Consider the following 18,629-nt stretch of genomic DNA (forward strand, 5'->3'; position numbering starts at 1 on the left):
AGACTGTGTGTGTGTATGAAATATACATTTCATATACTTTGTATGAAAAAAATATAAATCTCCATCAGAGGGTTCATTCAGAAAAAAAGACTACTTTTGAGAATCATCTTATTCATGAGTGAATACAGCTAATTCTAAAGTTAATAGGACCCTTGTGTGTTCCTCCAAGAGCAGAATTTGGCCCACTGTGTATGCCACTCACTGTCTTTATTTACATTATAAATTATCGCATTTTATTATGTCTACTCCCATACCATCTCCGTTACAGTGTATTATTTTAATATATGTTAAAATGGAATTAGCAATTAAATTACTACACCATTATTCGTACAACCTAAAGTGTTTGACCTCAATCTCCAGAAGCTGGGGGATTTGTGACTGACTAAACCTCTATCTATGTGTGTATGGGCTCCTTTAATTGTGCATGATATTTTCTTGGTGTTGATGTGGTCAGAAATTCTGCTTTAGTTCTATTCATTTCTCATGAGGGAGCCCAAGTTCTATATGGGGCATCATTTGAGTCCTCGTTTACATGAACAGACTTGAAGATGTGTGCCCCATAGAGTCCCTATACTCCCTTTAAATTCAAGTATCTCCAATGTGTTTTTTTAATTTGTTATATTATAGAACTATTTGCAATTTCTAGCACATATTCATCAAAAATTAATATGTTCCTTACTATCCTCAAGTAAATAAGTCTATTTCTATTGGAAGCTCTTGCAAGGCAAGATCATACGTTTTATGTCCTTGCAATTCTTGTAACGTCGGTCAATTTAACAAGTGCCCGGAGCAGTGCCTGGTGCTTTAAGTTCTTCAGGGTTGCTGTAACGAAGTACACAAACTGGAGTGTCTTAAAACAACAGAGTTATATTGTTTCATCGTTCTGGAGAAGAGAAGTCCCAAATCAAGGTATTGGCAGCATTGAACTCCCTCGGAGCACTGCTGAGAAACTCTTCCTTGCCTCTTCCCACCTTCCAGCGGCTTTGGCATTCCCTGGTTTGCAGCTGCGTAACTCCAAACTCTGCCTCCTCATCACACCAAGTTCTCCTTATGTGTTGTTTCGTCTTTACATAGCTGTCTTCTTATAAGGACACAGGTCGTATTGCACACAAGCATGATTTCTCCTTCACGAAGTGTGCTTACAACGGCCCAATTTCCTAATAAGGTCACATTCCGAGGTGCACAATCCAACCCACAGCCGTCGATAAAGAACAAATATTTGTGGGATAATCAACAAGCATTGAACTTGCTAGGTAGCGTTCTTTACACGTTTCTACCGAGTCTACAAAAGAAATATTGGCCCAGACAGATGAAGAGGAAAGTACATTATTAGAAAAATAACAGAATAATTTATGACATTTAATTCACTCAAAAAGCCTATAGGAAAATGTTCAAATTCATTAGTAAAAAGATATGTAAACTGCTATCATGATCATAGGGGTCAGAGATTTTTCTTTAGAGTATGGAGAATAATGGCAGATCCTAGGTTACCCTTTGTATTTCAGCTTCACTGCCTTAGGGAAGTTTGTTCTGATCTCTTCTCATGGGTCATGTCTCTCCTGAAGTTGTTTATGGACCACCATGTAAATTTCTTTGATAAAAACTTGCTACAATTGTGATTTTTACATTTATTTGAGTAAATATTTTACCAGTGGACCTTGTACTCCTAGAAAACTGTACTAATTTTCATTTTTTTAAAAAATCTGCAACACTTAGCATAGTGCTTGATAGCAGGTACTTCATGATGATTTGTTGATTGAATGAATAAATGAATTAGTGAAATGGGCTGAAGTTTGCCTTTTCACTGGCTCTAGTAAATATCTGTTACTGTATTTGTTGTAAATTGTAATATATTTACATGTTACTATATTATAAATATATTACCATTTTAAAAATATTTTTAAATATTTATTTAATACTGTTTATTAAATTTATTTAATACTGTTAAATAAAGCATAGGCAAGATTGTAAGGGCAATGTTTATTTACTTAGGTGAACAAAATGTTTTGAAGCACTTTACCAGCACAGAGTTGCATACAAATATTTAGTATGCTAATTACAAATAGTAATTATGTACTTACTGTATGAGCTCTTTCTCTTGGAAGAACTATAAGTAATCCCGATTTAAGTTACTATATATACTTGAAAATTATGGTGCTAAATTATTTTTAGATTTATTTATTTACTTGAGAGAGAGGGAGCATGCAAGCAGGGGGGAGGGGCCATGGGAGAGAGAGAGAATCCTTAAGCAGACTCCCCACTTAGGGCCAAACCCCACGCTGGGCTTGATCCCAGGACCCTGAGGTCATGAACTGAGCTGAAATCAAGAGTTGGATGCTTAACTGACTGAACCACCCAGGCTCCCCTGATGTTAAATTTTATATACATATTTTATATTAGGGTTTAATTTATGTTGGCTTATCTTTTCTATATTTGGTCTAATTTGGTATTTCCTGTATTCCCTGAAATTAAAATAGTATGTGTTTTAGACCCACAAACACATACACACAAATACACACATCAGGGCCAAAGTGACACTAATTATTCCTCTTCAATACCAAGTAAATCATATTCTCCTTAGGATTTATAAAATCACCTTCCTAATCCATGCTGCTAAGAATGAATTAACTTGTTCTGATATTTTAAAGAATGTCTAATTATTTAATTATCTCCATTATGTGAATAAAGCTTTAGTGAATTCCCTTCCTAGCATCATCATGTTCTTCCTTAGGGCTAAGCTTCATTTGAATGTACAGCAAGTTCACACACACACACCCCATAATGATATAATGTTACGAAGCAATTTTAATTAAAACTATTGAGAATACGTTGTTGTTGTATTTTAAAATCATCTTCCTCTGAGAATGATATGAAATGGTGATGTGTATACTCCGGTGGGAGACCCAGCAAATGTTAGCTTTCAGTCATTTTCCTGAGACCATGCAAGAGTTCATCTCCAGTCCCTGGTCGGGCTCTTGTGGGAATAGAAATACCACGCTCTTGGCTTGACATTAGTGCCATTTCCAAATGTTACCATGGTGATCACCTATGCAGCATCACTAACCCTTCTCACAACAGCTCAATTTGAGATTCAAGTTTCACGTTTCCATGATTATGGGAGGGTAATTATTTCATTACTCAGGGGAAGAAGATTTAAGAGGTAAATAGCTCTTCATTAAATCTTAAATGATTCTAGTCTTTTTAGGCCACAGAAATGCCAAATATTAAAGTGATGAAATTCAGAAGAGTAAAACGTGACTGGGAATTGAAAAAAAATTCAATTTTTGCATACTATAACCATAAATATTTTTTCTCTAGTGAAAACATCTCTCATAAAGTACAAGTATATTGTGTCAATAATTCATGATTTAAAATAATTTTCATGTAAACTAAATGCAGGGAAATGTTTGCACGTATACTTGAATAGAAATAAGTATAAAAAGAGAGGGATTTTAGAAACTGATCTGGTTTGAGAGGAGGTAATGTCATATTATATAAGGCATATTTTTTTCTATCTATCGAAATAAGAATTTTATTGTAAAAGAAATGATTCTTATTGTACAGATTATTCTGTCACGAAGCATTATTGTTGTTTTTATTTACTATTAATACTTGAAGATTATGAAGCTGAAAATAAATACTAGTATGAAATATTTTCAAAGTGTAGTTGATTTTATGAAATGTCATAGGTCAGCTATGAATTGAAGATATTTGCAGAGTCTCTTAAATATTAAAATAAGTGGCTGTTTATGTTGCTCAGCCAATGACAGTACAGGGGATTACGGGGATGCAGCTGAACTATCCAAACCTCCACTCTCTTGGAAGAAACCTTGAAATGCTGTATTAGGTCAAAAAGGTTTGGCTGACTTATACTGGATGCTACTTGTTATGTCCTCCCCAAGACAAAAATTTCTAGCCACACTAAGTTCTTTCTAAGGTTCTTTCTTTCTTTCTTCTTTCTTTCTTTCTTTCTTTCTTTCTTTCTTTCTTTCTTTCTTTCTGTCCCTTTTTTTTCTTGTGTGGCCTCTGACAAAATGTCCATTGAAGATTTTAAAAGAGAATTAAAGCTACATGGGAGTTTACTCTCCTATATGTGACAGAGGGCGTGCAATTCAGTATTAGCGGTATAATTCTGACCTGCCTGAGATCCTGTAATCATATGATGCACAGACTTAGAAAGGGCAAGAGGGAATTCATTCATAATCATTTTCCCAGAGGAAAGAAAATCTGGTTTAAGCCCATTTTCCCCTTTCTTGGTTCTTAGAGTTTCCGGACACCGCATTGATTAACCTGTAGTGGTGATGGGTTTCTTTCTTTCTTTCTTTTTCATTTCCTTTTCCTTCCTTCTTTCTTTCTTTTTTCTTTTTTTTTAGCAGAAAAAAAAATGAGTCAGAACTGATTGTTCGAAGGCTCACTGATTGAGTAATTAATTAATTAAACATTATTCATTCTTAACCCTCTGGAGAGGTGGAATGGGAAGGTTAAGAGGCTCAGAGTGGCTGTAGTCTTCAGTTCCTCTCGGCTTAGTATTCACATGCCGTGGAGAACCTCAGTGAGTGTTCTCCAGCTTGCACAGCTCCCAGAAGACAGAGCCTGCAAGGCCCAAGCAGTTAGCGGTCCACTACCAACAAAGGCATGTAAGTCATGGAAAACATTCACCAGGTACTAGGTTTTTAAAGGCTATATCCAATGTTTTAATACATATGGTGTCCTGAAATTTGTGGACCACCAGGGGGATCACAGTCTGATATGGAATAGGGCAACAACGTCAACAGAGTGTGTGCTGAAGAACCAGCCGTTCTAATGTCCCTCATCCCTTCGTTCTAATGTCCCTCATCCCTTCCCCACACAGACTTTCTCGTGCGGTCTTCTCATTCAACTTATGTCTGCCTCACACACTAAACTCCCCACCTTCAACCCCTGCTCCCCCAAATCCAGGGTCCTATTGAAGGACTAATTATTTTTTAAGTAAAGTAATTTAGACATCTTCTATCCAAATGTTGTCTGTGTGTGTGTTGGTGTGTGTGAGAGAGGGTCTGGGGGGTGGGAACCTGGCTTTCATTAAAACAAAAAACAAAAAAAACAGAAAAGGCCCATGAAGTTGTTGATTTTCAAATAAAAGCTGTTCTTTCTTTAAAAGAATTTCCCTCTGCTCTATTGATACAGCCAGGGAAAACTGTAGCCTGGTTTTAGAATAATATGTTTATCTGTACTCTAAATTTACTATCTCTAAATGTTAGTTAAAATTTGAAGTGCATGCTTCAAGTATCTTACAATGTTGTCAATTAGTCCTCAATAGAGCTGAAAAAAATGTGTAGCCATTTATCTGATTTTGCGATAAGTCTTTGAGGGCACACTGCACAGTGTTGCGAATTAGAAACGTTAAATGGGTAAGGAGCTCCTGAATAAATAAGCCAAGAAGGCACCAGTCAATTTCAGGATTTCTTGCTTCAAGTCATTTGCAAGGTGCATAAACTAAATGGTGCTACCATGTTAAACAATCTTAGTGGCTTAATGCAGCAAAATTTATTTCTCACTAAAGCAAAGCCCTCTGTGAGTCTGGGTAACACTTTGGAACAACTGTCCACGTTGTGGTACCTCAGCTGGCTTGGGGCTTTTTCCAGGACTGTGGTGGCAGAAAGAGGAAGGGACAGAGTGAAAAACAGAGCACAGGCTTTTACTGGCTCAGCCGGAAAGTCCATATGTCATTTTCATTTACACACATTACACAGAACGGTAGCCTAGGTCCCACCTAACAGCTGTAGGCTGAGTCCCAGGAAGGAAGGAAGAACTCATATTCCTACATGAATATCTGGAAAACAGGAGGAGAATGTATAAGGAAGTGGAGAAATCCCAAGCCCCAGAAAGGCATGTCTTTATTCTCATAAGCTATCACTGGAGTTTTTACTGTGATATGCTTCTGTCAGATGGAGCCTCTAATGATATGAAAGAAAGAGCTCCTTGAGAAAGAGAAAATAGCCTGTGCATACGCAATGCTTCATAGCTTGGAGAGAAAAGGGAAGAAGGATGTGACAGTAATTGAAGGATACCAAAATGTCACACTTTAGAATTAAAAAAAAAAATCTGCTAAATAATATAGTGCCTACCAAAGAAAGTAGAATGAGAGGAGGAACAGCACTATTCATTTAGTTAGTGTGGATTAATGGCTACTATCATGTCTCCTGAGCAGAAGGATTTACTAAAACAACCTCTTAGTTTCATTTTGTGCTAACAACTCTACCAACTACCTTAATTAATTGCCCCAAAACTGTTAATAACCATGTCATCATAGACCATCATGTAAATGAGCTTTAAAAAGTAAAATCTGAAGAGCAATCTTGCCATTCATTTATCTGAACTAATTATAATGTAGGAATAATTCTCACAGCAGGTGAAAACTGAGAAAAAGCATGCTTTTGCAGGAAAGCAAAACATTTTAGATTTGACATCAAAATTTTGGAAGAAACAAAGAGCTTCCTTTTTTGCAAGGGAGTATTTTAAGTTTGTTATTTTTGTTACATTCACATTTTTAATGAAGTATTTGTAAAAAAATCAAAGAAGACATGGTGCTTGCTTCGATAGCACATATACTAACCGTGGAATACTAGAGAGAAGATTATTAATTTAGCCCTTGTACAAGGATAACATGCAAATTTATGAAGCATTCTATCTTTTTAAAAAAGATATGGAAGATTGTGTTGTTTTCTCTTTAATGTTGATGGGATAGAGTATCATATTCTTATTTTATTTTCATGAAGGAATTATGTGCAGAAGCAACAAGGAAGCGAAGGTATTACACTTGAGAATCGATGGATGGTAATTCATAAACTGACTGGCTCTTTTGTTTTAGTGACAGTATAATTTATAGCTATAAAATGTAGAATATATCCTGCCAATGTGTTATTCCAGTTGTGGAGTGAAGGATAACCTTGTGTCTGACAAAATGGGGCTAGAGGCCATGAAGAGATATACCAGTCCAGCGAACCTGTCTTCCCGCATGCGACCATGGCGCTGTTGGCCGTTGGCATGTTCTTCATTTCTTGGTTCTTCATTTATGAGGTTACCTCCATCAAGTGCACTCGGGATGTCTTAAAGAGCTCCTCATCTCCTTGGTGGCCTCCTCTTTCTGGGCTTTGGAGTCTTCTTCCTGCTGCTCTGGGTTGGCATCTACGTATGAACTCTCAAGGGGTCCATCCAGGTGGCTTCATTGAATCCCTGCTTCCATAAATTAATTTGTTTATTGTTGTTGGAAGTGTCCTACCTGCTGCTCATGATAAAGGCAGATATGTGACCATCAAAAAATGTAGAATATATTATTTCTTAGGAAGGCAGCCTGGTGCAGTGAAAAGTGATGGATAGAAAATCACATCCTCGTTGTGCAAAAAGAATGAATACTGTTACACTGAAAAAATAAATAAAATGAAAGTGAAAAAAAAAAAAAAGAAAATCACATCCTCATACATTTTAGCAGTGAGCTTGTGTTTACTATTTTTTGCTTCATGGAGCCACAGGTTGTAGAATTGGTATGAAGACAAGCTGTTATGGTATGTAATGGACCCATCTCTGTTCTTGACATATGATTAAGTAATGATTGTAGCTATATGTTTTCTTGTTTTTCACCTTTGTAAGTTCTGTTATTTACATTTTCTTGAATTTTATTACTTTCCCTTTGAGGAACAATACTGTCATTTATAAACTAATTTATCCTATAATGTTAAAAAGTGTTCAAAAAAGGCTCCAAAGGGGAAAATATTTGGAAACATTCAAGAACAGCCTGTTTTTAGAAGGAACCTTAAAACTCTTCCTAGAAGCAAATGATAGCTTTAAAGTCTGCATCTACTGAAATAAATTGTTTAAAAGTTTAATTTTCCATGTGTGAGGAAAGTTGCAGCATCAGCATAGGTGGAAAAAAGTCTATATGCCCTGATAATTAAGTTGTCTATGAAAGTATATATAAAAGGAACTCATTAAAACTATTTAGAAGATGAAAAATCTCATGACCTTCATTTACACTGCCCATTCTGACCTGGGACAGAGAAGTAGAAAAGCACAAGGAATCCTAAGCCACAGAAAGTCATTTCTTTATTTTTAATAAAATATCAATGGAGATTTTACTATGATGTGCTTCTGTAGGGTTTTCCTTTCATTTTGATTTCAAGAAGTGAAAACTTTGGAGGGTAGCATATAGGTTTGCTAATAACATCATCTAGCTCAACTTTATGTTCCATAAAGTTAACATCTTTTGTTAAGAAAAAACATCCAAAGCTTGTAAATAAAGCAAAAGATGATTGAGTAACTTGTCAATGTCATTGTTTAACAGATCCGTCTGAGAATTTAGTTTAATTTTAAAGGAGAATACACCTGTATTGACTTAACTATTTACTGCTTTATCATTTTTTTACTATTTTCCATTTACATGTTACCTTGTGTGTTTCTAGCTAGGAGAAAAGATGATGCCAAATGTTATATTTTGATTTCTCTATAGGATATTACATAGTTTTGTACCTAGCAAATCCATTTCAGCATTCCTTTGACTGACTATTATTTTAAAAAATTATCCTGACTAGTAAGGGCGATTTTATTCAAGGGACTAGTGCAAGGGCATTTTGCTGTATGGGAGACAGAGATTGGGCTCAGTTCTAAATACAAGCAAAAGAGAGGATTTATAGTCAAAGAGCAGGCTGGGGACATTGGTGGATAGAAAATTACTGAGGAGGTATCCAGACTACTGGGAAGGGAGGGTTTCTGCTAAAGATAGGCTACAGCGATCAGATATTACGGGGGTAGGGAGATAAGGGATTTGATCAGATTTTGTGGGTGATCAAATATTGACTGTGGCAGTTTCTTGTAAACTGACTTGGCAAAATTCCTGCTGCTATGGGTGATACAGGCGTGACAAAGAAGACCACTAAAGCCCAAGGTCAAGGCTTCAAGGTTTTGAGGAGCTTGATGAAAATTAGATCAAGGAGAGCCTGTCTTTGTCATTAAGTATTTCTGTTTCTCAAAATCTCCTTTGAACTGGTCTTTCTATCTTACTGGTTCCTTCGTTAATTGATAAATTAATTAGATCTTTGATATTGTTCATTTTACATTTATATGAGAGTCATGTTTTGAATTTTTTTGAAAATTGTACTTTAACCCCTCAATCATAAGCTCATTTTTATGTAAAAGTTTTTGAAATGTAACTTTCAAAGTTGTGGAGGAAATAATGTCTCTTGACAGTAGTTTGATCTAATTCTATGCTATTAATCAGTTTTTTAACTAATTAGCAAGTTATTGCACACATATAGTAAGAATATCAGCACCTCCAATAAGAATATGTTCAATTAGGCAGTAACATATCAGATGTTTCTCTCAAGAGCATTTCCACATTTTAATATTTTAGGAGATTAGGATTATCACAAAAGAGCTAAGAAAAACCCTTTTATATGCTCTGTAAATGTAAGATATGGAATAATACAGGGGCAATCATTTATTACTTAAGTGATATGTTTTTTAAACAACATTTTAATAAGAACAGCATAGTGTCTTGACAATAAAGTTTGTATGCTTAGAGTTTGCATTGCCATTAGATGTGATTTAGGAAAATTAGGTAGGAGTAGAGATGAGATAAAAGTGAGGGACCAAACATTATTTTATATGCCCCATGTTTTATATGTTACTCCTTCTTTTTCTTCCTTTCAAGTATTAGTTTGGGCCCAAATGAGAAAGTGGGTAGTTGGAGGAAAATTAGTTATGAAAGAACCTCTTACAAAGGTATGAGAATAATGTCAAGAAACCACTCTTGAGTGTGTAGCTTGTAACAGTGGGTGTTACCTACAGAGAGGGTACCCAGGAGGTGCCGTGCCCTTCAGACTGAGGCAGTTGACCGTCAGGGAGAGAACTACAGGAATGAATATCATGACTTTACTCTCCTTTCCCCATCTTCTGTGGATACTCCCAGTTGGCAAACTCTAACCAGAATCCAGAAGATAAAGTTGTGCATTGAGTAATCCAAATTCCTTAGCCTCCTCATGGCACAGGGTAGGGTGGTGATGGGTAATAACATGGATCTAAAAGATAATATGAAAGATGTCCTGCACATCTGGTAAATATTCAACAGGGATGTTAGTGCTAGAATATAGAACAGGGGAGACCAAGACTGGAAGACTTTTCTGGCTGGGATTAGAGGTTTGTGCAATCCAGTTTCATGCCAAAGGAACATGTAGGATTGAGTGAGAGCACCATCTGTCCTGGTGGGGAATTAGGTCTGGAGGGTAGTAGTCCAGCGAGATGCAGATAAATTCTCTGAACTTAGGTAGCTGAGCTGAATTAACATTCTAGAAACAACCAACTTGGTGACAGACAGTCCCTGTAACTTGCCTAGTTTTACATTTTTCATGTGTAATGGAATGAATGTTGTATCTTCATATAATTTTAGTGGGAAAATAAAAATGGGAGCAAACTTTATCAGTTTTTATAATCTTACTTCTAAGTATTGTTTTTCAAAAGACCAGCTAAAACAGCATCTTTTGTGTCCTCGTATTATTATTTATCAATGAATTCTCCCTGAAGGAGGCAATCAACACCAGATTGTTAGGGTCACTTTAATCAGAGCTGTAATGGTTTACTCTACTCTATGAATTTGATATTTACTCTATATATAATGAAGAAGCAAGAAGTGATAAAATGGTCAGCTGCAAGAATTAAGCCTTTATGTCCAAATGGAGGGGAAAAGCTTTATTTTAATTAGATACTCCTCTCAAGTATAAAGGGAAAGGTAAGTTAGTGTCTCTATTACAAAAGAAGCAACTCAAGGTTAAGTAATTTGAATGTGTACTAGTCAACCCCGAGAGAGAATGAGGGGATTGGTATTTAACCTAAGGTTGGGTGCATTTCCAGCCTTGGGGCCTGGAAGGCCCTCTCTGCATTTTACTGTGGAGGTCGGTGTGTACAGCCTGATTGCCCCTGTCAAGTGTGTGCTTGGCTTGCTCTCCAGCTTGCATGTCTCTGCTGATTACTGGCAGCTTGAAATTGTCCTGAAAGAGAATGAGTGCTCTTGATTAATCCCCATGCACAGTATCAACATATTATTGATTCATTATCAGCACATCGTGTTTCATTTCTCCGCAACAGGGATGGGCAGAAGGCAAACGTGACTTCAAAACAGATGCAGCCCCATGAACATCCAAGTTGGGTAGCTGGCTGCTTTTTGTGGGTAAAGTCCTTCCATGACATAAAATGCTGAAAATATTCCTCTTCTCTGGAGAAGAACTGTAGAGTTTAACATTTCCAGTTTAACAACTGATCGTTTAACAAAAACTATCTGGCTTATTTTATTATTTATGTGTTTTGTTATAAAAGCAGTAGATAAGCAAATTCTCTAAGTTAGAGTGCATTAGATATTAAGCACTTTATTATACACAGTTTTCTTTGTATCACTGTTAAATACAAAGCTTTAAAGAGACAAGTTAACATTGATTTATTCATTAATCATTTATTCAGTCGTCTACTTACTGAGACCTACTACATTACATTGTATGCTAGGCACCAGGAGGACAAAGCTGCAAGGGCATGGTTAGATTCAGAGTTCACAGAGAGAAGAGGTAGGTATGTGAAAAAATACATATATAGATATATATCTATAATTTTATTTTTTATATATTATGTATAAGTATATATAAATTATATGTGATATATAAACATATAAAACAAATATGCATACATTTAGTAATAGAAATATATACAAGGTAATGAAGGGATAATTAATTCTTACAGCAATATTTCAGAGAAAATTGTGACCATGCCAGGGTTTGGGGAATAGAGGTTCTCCCGGAAGACGAGGGTAAGAAGAGATCTTTGATTGGGAAACAGCCTGTGAAAGAGAACTACAAGTTTCCTTTAGGTTATGCTAAGTAGTTGAGTGTTGAGTGTTTTTGAAGCATACATTTCAAAAGGGAGGTGATGAAATATTAGGCTACAAAGGTAGGTAAGGGGCTGTTTTCTATACAAGCCTTCTACACAGGCTGGCTTTTAGTAGTCAGTAGGGCTCTGAACAGGGGAATCGAATCTGCATATTCAAAGACCACCCTGATACATTTGAGTGTTACATCATTGGAATTAAAGATCCTAGTCACAGGCTATTAAAACAGGGCAGTTGAGCAAGTACCTTGAGGAAGTGGCAATGGGGATGAAGGGGGAGATTCAGTATGTATCTAAGAGATATAATCAGAAGCATTTAGTTCAGATTGGAGGTTGGTAATAAAGAGTTGTTGAAGACGCCTCACAGGATTCTGTCTCATGTCTGTTCCCTACCAATTGAGGTAGGGAAAAGCAATAGAAAAGTAGAATTGTAGTGGTAGGAAGCAGGGACGAAAGATGGCGTGGCAGAGTAATAATAATTGGTGATGTTTTCACATGGTTGACTTTAAAGGGTGGGTGTCTGGTAGACAATGGAATCTATGTCTGACACTCAGCCATAGGAAGGCAGCTAGATAATGGAAAAACCCAAATGCTGGGCAGAAATGATAATGGTACATATTGCTATCAGCTAGGTCATAATGGCTTTGTCTCCAAGACCACGCCCAAAATAGTGCAAGCTAAAATAGAAGACTATCTTTTGCAATTCCACAGGTTAACTATGTCCTTTGAAGTCACTTCTTTTTATTAAGTCGTATTGATCCGATCTTCATTAAAAAAAAAAAAAGACCACAAATATCTATCCACCGAAATCGAGGCTCTTGCTAAGGTACTTATTAGCCCTACTTTTTAGAAAATATTTTTAAAAAGAATTTTAGGCTTTCATAGAAGTTGAAAAAATAGTGCAAAGAATTTTCTGTGTATGCTTCATCCAGGTTCCCCCAATGATGTCATCTTAGACAATAATAGAATTATCAAAATGAGGAGAATGATATTACTACATTATTACCCAAACTATAGACCTTATTCAAATTTCACCAATTTTTACATGCAATCATTTGTTGAAAGCTGTTATAGTTCTGTTAGTGTATGGTCCTATGAAATTTTAACACATGTGTAGATTTGTGTGACCACTACTATAGTCTGGATACAGAAGAGTTTCATCACCCCAAAAAGTCTCTCCTGTCAATTTAGAGTCACTCCTTTCCCCACTCCATCCCCTAAGAATTCAGAGTGATTTCTTTTTCCCTCCATCTCTGTAGTTTTGTCTTTTTGAGAATGGCATAAAAATGGAATCAAACAGTATGCAACCTTTTGAAAATGACTTTCTTTACTCAGCCTAATGCCTTTGAGATTTGTGCAAGTTGTTACGGGTATTAGCAGCCAATCTTTTAAATTAAAAGTTACTCTCACTTGCAAAGCCTAACTGAGGCCTGCAATTACTTTGGGGTTTTGGGCACACATGATTAATAGATGGTAATGTTTCCCTTATGTAAGATTGAGATTTGACTGTACTATATTCACATGCAAGGAGCCACAGGGGATCACCCAGGGAGCTGACCTTAGCAGTATTAACTGAATGCCTCACCTGGATCCCTCAAAAGCCAAAATACGCAGTGGGTCACTCAGAATGTAGATACCTCCAGGGTGATGACAGATCAGGACATGAGTTTCCCATGGCTACAGGAGGCAAGGGAAAATTCCTGGCTAAAAGCCCACCCAGAGGATGAGCTCTGAGCTGTGGAACCTGCCAAGGAAGCATAGACCTGTGATAGGGATTGGAACTGGAGCATCTCTGGTGCCCCTGCAGGTCCTGGTCTTCCCTGGGAAACTGGCAAGAGCCTATGGATGGTGCCCGTGGTTAGCCGGCAACAGGCAATTTCCTTCACAAGTATAAATAAACACTCAGGCCTGCAAGTGTGCAGCCAATGCTTCAGCAGGGGTTAGAAGTACTGGGCAAGGTTTCTGGCTGCCAAGCCATATGGCCTTCAGACCAAATGCAGGAAAGCAAGCTCCCAAGAGGGAGGGTGGTCCAATGTTCCAAGCATAGGGCTGCCTAGTAAGTTGAATGACAGGCTGTTTGCTCTTCCATTTTTGCTGCCTTTAGAAACCTTTAAAACCAGGGCTTGAAAGCTTCTGCTTGGGATTAGTCACCGAAAACATGATATTGACCAGTTATGGCATAGAATGGTCAGAAGAACAAGTGAGCAGCTAGAATCCCACAAAGCATGCCGAACTGTTGGTGAGGAACATGAGAGATGGCGGCCCCGGGAGGTAAGGCTGTGTCAGAGCTGTCATTACCTCTTATTTTCTGGCTTTCGTGTCAAGCGGAGGGCTTTGGCAGTAAAGGTTGAAACTAACACTAGAAGAACTGCCTGATGGAGGATGAGCGTGGGATAAAACGCACCTTTGGACATCCACAACCTTGAGAGACGGAAAACCTACTCTGGAATTTGCATTATTTGTTAGCTGTTCACTAGGGGTTACGAAGTAATTATGCTCATTTATCACCATTTTATACCTACTGTCAGCAAAGTGCCAAGGCCAGAGTAAGAGCTCAGTAAATATTTGTGGAATAGAATGAAAAAGTCTTCTGGACTTCCTAAGACAAGGGCGGGTGGCCCCAAAGGCACGTGTTGCAGCTTCAGAACAGTGACCACATTCCAATTTCATGGCCTTTCCAATTTTTTTTTACATTTTTGCGTACTTCTCTAATATCTGGCTTAAAAGATAATATCTAGGTTTTCCATGGTTGAAATATTTAAATAAAATAAGAGATGTTAGAAGGAGAATTTAATAGTTCTTTCTGATAATTGTGGACATCCTCTGATATTCAGAAAACTGGACAAGTGTCAATTTCTTAAAGGTTAGTTGCAATGGGGAATCTGAGATCATGTCAAGGAGTCTCTTGTACTGTTTTTTATGCAAACACACACACACACACACACACACACACACACACACACACACACATCTATCTATTCATTGGTTTATCTTGCCCTTTGAATGGCTCTTTTATCCATGCATGATTTTGTAACAACCTGCATTGGTCATTTGGAAAATATTGGTTCATGGGTCAAGTAATGTCCTCTCTATCTATTTCACTAGAATGTAGACATCTTGAAGGCAAGGAGTGTTGTGTGTTCATTGATAGATTTCCTGTATCAACCACAGTGCCTGGCACTTGACAGTCCATAAATATTTGTTGAACTGATTAATGGATGAATGGAGGTCACATGATATATCCTCTGCACTACTCTCCAGATTCTTCCTTGCATGTGACACTCTTTAAAAAGTAAAATACTCATTTATTTAGTACATTTATTTGTTAATATACACTTAGTTTTATTCTCCTGGTTCTGTGATGTAACTTTATGATACTTGGCAAGGGAGTAATGCCTCCTAGCCTCAGTTTCCTTTTTTAATGGGGCTAACAATCCTTGTTCTACTAACAAATTTCTGGGAGGACAAACTAGATCATGATATTGAAAAGAACGTGTGCATTTTGTTTGAGCTATATAGGGGGCCTTTATTTGCACTTCGTTTCAAGTCTCTAATTTGTACTTTATTTTCCGGATTTGGTAAGGTTAGTGGTTAGCTAAGATAAAAATATTCGTTTTCAACAATTTCCCACAGCCCAAAACCACAAAATAGCTCCCATTTGTAATTAGATCATATTATCACTCCTAAACTGATGATATACATAAACCAATCTTCAGAAGCATTGAAATTCTCACAGTTATTCAAAACTTTTTACTTCCTCTGATGTGCCAAGTGCTGGGTTATAAGAAGTGGTAAACTTTTTTAAAGATTTTTATTTTTTATTTATTTGACAGAGAGAGACCACAAGTAGACAGAGAGGCAGGCAGAGAGAGAGAGAGAGGGAAGCAGGCTCCCTGCTGAGCAGAGAGCCCGATGTGGGACTCGATCCCAGGACCCCGAGACCATGACCTGAGCCGAAGGCAGCGGCTTAACCCACTGAGCCACCCAGGCGCCCCGAAGTGGTAAACTTTTTATGTTAATCCGGGAGGTGGCTGATTTACTCAGAGAACCTCTCCATACACTTGCAGAAAATGACCCGACAGATACCGAATTTACATTACTTCAACATATTCAACAAAAATAAAACTTTGAAACAATTGACATCCACTAAGTACAGCCGAATTGTAAAAGAATTATAGGGTCAGTGGGAGATAGAGATATGAGCATTTGTTCGTGAGTACTTACTATGTACTTAGTTATCTATCATGACTGAAAATAGGCAGAGACAAAAGCATACATCCCCAGAAACTAAGGTCCAGTTTAGGGCAATGTATGTACTGTTAAGAGAAGTGAGATATCAATTCCATGACAATTCATCGAAGAAACGTTTATTTTCCAGAATTTCTGCTATGTGGTAATACACTTTAACAAGGAAGGAAACTCTTTAAAAGGACAAAAGAAAGAAAGTAGTTGGGGACCAGGTTGACTGTGAGCGCGAGGAGTCTGGACTCTATTCCATGTGTGATGTAGACTCACTGAAAATACTGGTCTGTGGAGGGACGTGATGAGAACAGTGTTTTAGTGAGATTAATCTGGTGATAAAGTTCTCAGCTAATGTGAGCTGGAGCCAGGGGATCTGTCACAAGTGATTCATCCAGGCCACTAATATAAGGCTAAGATAAGATCTTGAGCTAGATTAAGAGCAGCCAAAAGTAGAGATGACTACATAGCTTATAAGGAAGCATCTGTTGCCAGTTCTGAGAGAATTAGTGGAATGCTTTGAACTTGTAAAAAAGTGGGCTACATGTTTTCCTATTTATGATATTTCAAAGTGTGTTGAAAGCTATTTTTTTAAAGTGTGCACGTGGATGTGCTTCTGCCAAGAATGAACTTTAGGTTTTATTTCTATTCTCATGGAGTCTTCAAGTCCTTACACGGTCCTTACTTACATCACTGTCTCCATTGTGTATGCTGAAGTCATTTGACCCTCTAACACTGTGTGGATGCTGCCTATGAACAGATGGGGTTCACCTTTCAGGTTTAGATGTTGACTTGTATTTAAACCTAGCCATCCATGGCGACTGAACATGTCAGTTATTCAATGTGAATACCTGTACCGAAATTAACCATAGAGAAGTAATGTTGCAACATAATGGGGATGTTGCAAAACTCTTATCAGGAGACTCAGATCACACTCTTGTTTTTGTAGAGTCGTTTTTATTTTATAATCCATGGTAATCAAGGAAAAGTTGATAATGGTGATAGATGGAAGAGAGCATTGTTTTTATTGTCGATGTTATTACAAATTCAAACATATATTATAACCTGTCCTGAGATTCTTATTCCCGATAAAACCAATATAACTTAGTTATGTGTAGTATAATATATGTACCACAAGTGAGCACAGACATACCTGTTTTTGAAGGTCATAGCTTGCTTGAGATGATCTGCCCTGGCACGAACAACTCTCTCTTGTCCTTGGGTGTCCAGACCACAACTGCATTGTAAACAACACAGCCATGAAGGATTACAAAAGAATTAATTCTTCCTGATGGTTTTAACATAGGAAAAAAAAAAAAACAAAACAAAATAGTAGAAGTTATCTTGAGACTTAGGGCATGGATAAGGAATGAGTTCTAATGGGATCAATAGATACAAATACGTAGACTAGTGATACTGTGAAGAAACCTGTGAGTATTAGACTTAGCCAGCAACAATTACAGTTAGTAGGATGACCTGCTTGTACCAACTTGCCTGGAACTCCCTCAGTTTAGGATTAAAGTCTCCCCCCATTGGTCACCCTAAATCTTAGAATGCTTTTTTCTTTTTTTTTTAAGATTTTAAAAATTTTTTGAGAGAGGTACACAAGCAGAGGTAGGGGGAGAAGGAGAAGCAGACTCCCTGCCCGACAGGGAGTCTGAGGTTGGCATCCATCCCAGGACCCTGGGGTCATGACCCAAGCCAAAGGCAGACACCCACCAACTGAGCCACCCAGATGGCCCTAGGGATGCTTTCTTGACTAACATGTACATTGGTGTCTTTCCTCCTTCACTTCACCTTATAACATTTCCTTCCCCTCGTGGAATTCACCTGCACGTCAGCACCATCACGGTCACTACTGAGACCTCTCGCTGAAAATGGCTGTTGACGGTCAAAAGCAGTCTAAGTAACAGAAACAACAGCAAACAACAGAAACAGAAACAAGAGGCAATTTTTGCACAGACTTTCACATGCATATGGTACCTTCCAAGTTTCATGGGTCTCCTCCCACATGTTCATGTAAAAATCCCTTATCACTATTCAAAGCCATTATACTAAAAACCTCATCAGCCAGTTCTGCTCAATCCTATATTTAACAATAGACTGTATTCATAGAGGTGAGGTAAGAGAAAAATTTATTTGCCTAATATTTATTTTATTTTAAAGATAACAACTTTGGTATATAATTACATATTTGAAAACCCGTGTTATCAAAACCTCTTTCAGATGCGCTAGAAGTGCTAAAATAGATACAATCTGGTAGATTGTCAGGAAAACAGACAAAAAAACCTGCTAGGTCAGGAGCCCAGCTGTTTGTGGAAGGCATTAAATTTTTTTACAGTCTTTCCCATAGGCCAATATGCTTTTATGCATTGATTTATATTTTAATAATGACAGACTCCACTGGCATGAGCATTTCAGTTCCTCAGAAATTAGATAAAATCATAATTTAGACCCAAGATAAAAGGTGGAGGGAATTAGCATTTTGC

General features: G+C 37.4%; 1 non-coding gene and 1 pseudogene across 1 annotated transcript; both read left to right on the forward strand.

Moving 5' to 3' along the window:
- Nucleotides 1–6,566: 6,566 nt before the first annotated feature.
- Nucleotides 6,567–6,676, forward strand: LOC123941088. The gene has a single exon (XR_006818180.1). It is a non-coding gene; the product is annotated as a U6 spliceosomal RNA (small nuclear RNA).
- Nucleotides 6,677–6,943: 267 nt separating this feature from the next.
- On the forward strand, nucleotides 6,944–7,177 carry LOC123939752 (annotated as a pseudogene).
- The last annotated feature ends 11,452 nt before the right edge of the window (nucleotides 7,178–18,629 follow it).

The sequence above is a fragment of the Meles meles genome, chromosome 4 (assembly GCF_922984935.1).
Source record: "Meles meles chromosome 4, mMelMel3.1 paternal haplotype, whole genome shotgun sequence".
Classification (NCBI taxonomy): Eukaryota; Metazoa; Chordata; class Mammalia; order Carnivora; family Mustelidae; genus Meles; species Meles meles.